This window comes from Myotis davidii, unplaced genomic scaffold (genome assembly GCF_000327345.1).
Source record: "Myotis davidii unplaced genomic scaffold, ASM32734v1 scaffold197, whole genome shotgun sequence".
NCBI classification, from domain to species: domain Eukaryota; kingdom Metazoa; phylum Chordata; class Mammalia; order Chiroptera; family Vespertilionidae; genus Myotis; species Myotis davidii.
In genome coordinates, this window is record NW_006291549.1 from 4454454 (window position 1) to 4457613 (window position 3160).

Sequence of the window (3160 nt, forward strand, 5' to 3'; positions counted from 1 at the left end):
GAAGGAGTATATCCCAGAAGTAGGGTGAGTATAACCCAGAAGGGGGTGAACCCTTGCACTTCCAGCCTAGCCCAAGATCTGCAGCAAATCAGTCAAGTCCATTCTAGGCTATAGGTTTAAAAGCCTAAATCCCCCAGGCCTCTCCTAAATCCGAATCTAGGGCATATCTCAAAAATCACAGACTCACCATCATTCTTATTTTTAAAACTAGTTTTTCTTTTCTTTTAAGAAATTTTCAATTACAGTTGATATTCAATATTATTTTATATTTGTTTCGGGTGTACAAATAGTGGTTAGACATTTGTATAATTTACAGTGACCTTTCACCCCCCACCCCCCATAAACCTAGTACCCACCTGGCTCCATACATAGTTATTCGAATTTATAATTCAATATGCTGCAGTGAACACAGGGGTGCATATATCTTTTAAATTAGTGTTTTTGGATTACTTCAAATAAATATCTAAAAGTGGAATTGCTGGGTAATAAGTAGTTCTATTTTTAATTTTTTGAGGAACCTCCATACTCTTTTCCATAGTGGCTGCACCAATTTGCAACCCCACCAACAATGCATGAGGGTTCCTTTTTTCCACATCTTCAACAACACTTGTTTTCACCATCACTCTTTAAATGGGTATTTACCCAAACACTCCTGAAACCAGCCTGTCTATAAGCGAGGCAGTGCATTTACTCATTGATAGTCAGGAGGCCTGGATTCAGATTTTGGCTTTGCCACTAGATAGGTGCATGTTCTTGGTCAAGGAGCGTCACCTTTATGCCTAAAGTCCCTTATTTATAAAATGTGGGTAATTATTTTACCTGCCTCATGAAGTTATTGTGTGGATTAATGAGTTGATATACTTAGAACAGCACTGCTCATATGATTAAGTGTTTGATTATAATTTTGATTAAGGTATCTCAAGAAGTATGGGACTAGAAAAACAAGTTTTTAAAGAATTAAAAAGGTCCTAAAAGAAATGCTAGTGCTTTTGGATTATTAAAGCCAAAGGGGATTATCATCCAAATCCATAAAATTAAGAAGTCAATTATAAACCTCTCAAAGGGTAGGTTCAAAATTAATTTAAATTCTTACAGAATGAGTGCATAATAAATTATAGAGAGAACTGAAGAAGGTCTGTGGTACATAATTATTTTTCCTAAGTGGAGATAGGGAACCAAATCCTTTCTAGAAATAAGAAGCCAAATTTCTTGTCAGTACATTTAAATGACTTTGGAAACTTAGGCAAAATACCAGTGCTAAAGCCCCACATCAGAGCTATTAAACCAGAACCTCTAGAGATGGGGACCCAGGCTCTGGAATTTTTTTTAAAGCTCCCCAAATACTTGTAAAGGTGTGCCAGGATTTAGAAACTGCTAGGTAAGTCAGGTTCTCTAGAGCAATTTGTCTTAATTCTTTTGTTTGTATCTAATTTCCAGTTCTATTATCCACAAGCAGAATTCCATGATCTCTTCTCATTTTTTCTTCTGTCTTCTAGCTTCTGTTCTATTGTGCTGGATGTGTTACGGCCTTCCTGTGAAAATGTATGTTCATGCATGGTGGACACTCAATAAGTATTAGAGAAAAACAATAACAATAATAGTAAAAATTATGAGTGCCAGTTCTCCCCACATTAAATCAACAAAAATGTCTGGACTAAAACAACCTTTACGACTCTGTAACAAGTGGATATGGATATATCAGCTGTTGATGAAAGAATGTCCAAACCTTCAGAAAGTTTTATAAGAATTTATTTGAGCCAAAGTTTTGAGGACATGCCCAGAAGCAAAATCTCAACGGATTGAGAAAATGTTCCAAAAAATAGCAGTTTTGCAGCTTATTTTATACATTTAGAATCGAAGGAGAAAGTGTAAGAAAGGTTACATGAAATTTGTTGGTGGTAGGAGAAAGCAAAATGGGGTTAACCTTTAGGACTGGCTTTTAAGGAAAATGGAAAGATACATGCTTCTTTGAAATTGGTGGGTACAGGATAGTTAATATTTAACATTTATAACACATAAAGATGGTATGGAGGCAACAAAATAACAATGAGGAGTTTTGTGATCTCCTCTGTTGATCCTGTGCCAGCTGTGCCTTCAAGGGGTCTAGAAAAGAAAATTACTCTGATATTTCAAAGGTATATTATCCTAGATGCATAAGAACAATGGGCAGGGCCCCAGCTGGCATGGTTCAGTGGTTGAGGGTTCACCTATGAACCAGGAGGTCAAGGTTCAATTCCCTGGTTGGGGTTGCAGGCTAGATCCCTAGTATAGGGTGTGCAGAAAGCAGCCAATTAATGATTCTTTCTCATAGTTGATGTTTCTATCTCTCTCTCCCTCTCCCTTCCTCTCTGAAATAAAAAAAAAAATATTAAAAAAAACAAAAACAAAAACAAAACCATGGGCAGGGCTCACTTAAAATAAAGATTAATCTTTGCGAAGGAAGCTATAGGCCTGTTATGTTGACTTCCCATCATGATCTGCCCAGTGAGGAATTTAAGCTAAGACAATGCTGTGCAGTTACTTTCAGTCGCTGGGCTTGTCAGATCCACGAAATAAACCCTAAACTTGTCCAGTCTACTCTGTCGCCCCTTTTCGTTCACACAGTTCGCTTCAGAAGCCGCAGTGTTGTGTGTTGGCCAAGCAACAGCTACAAGGGAAAAAACTGAGTGGCAAGACTGTTATCTTCAAATTTTCTGAATCCTTAAGCTATTGGCACTATTTTTTCCCCTGGGAAACAAAATCTCCAAATCCTAAGTAGCTACCAAAAGCTGCATGGCGTCTGGGCTGCCAGCAGGACCACCAGACGCGATGCAGTGGCCTCTCTAGACAGATTCTCAATCTGCTTTCCCGGGGGCTAACTCCCCGCCGCGGCGCAGCCTCGCAGCCGGCACCTGCGCGCGGTCCTTCCTGCTGGGCTGGCTGCTGAGCCAGGCTCTGCCTCCCACGCCATCAAACGGACGCTGAGCCCTGCCTTGGCCTCCGACACGCGTGCGCACTAGCGAGGGAGGGCGGGCCGAAGCTGGAGGAGGCGGGGCAAGCTCTCTCAGTCAAGCAATCCATTGGCTATCGCCTCGTAGACCACGCCTCCGGGCTTTGGAGACGGCGGGGTGGGTCAAGTTGGGCTGCGGGCTTGAGGCTGAGCTTGTGGCAAAAGAGAGGT

At 40.9% G+C, this 3160-nt stretch overlaps 1 protein-coding gene across 2 annotated transcripts in view; it reads left to right on the forward strand.

The window, feature by feature from the left end:
* The first annotated feature begins 3108 nt into the window (after positions 1–3108).
* FOCAD (focadhesin) overlaps positions 3109–3160 on the forward strand; it is a 280601-nt gene continuing 280549 nt past the window's right edge. For both annotated transcript variants that reach the window (XM_006764937.2, XM_015564735.1), the window contains exon 1: positions 3109–3158. The gene's annotated coding sequence lies outside the window, so the exon portion shown is untranslated. The remainder of the gene's footprint in view (positions 3159–3160) is intronic.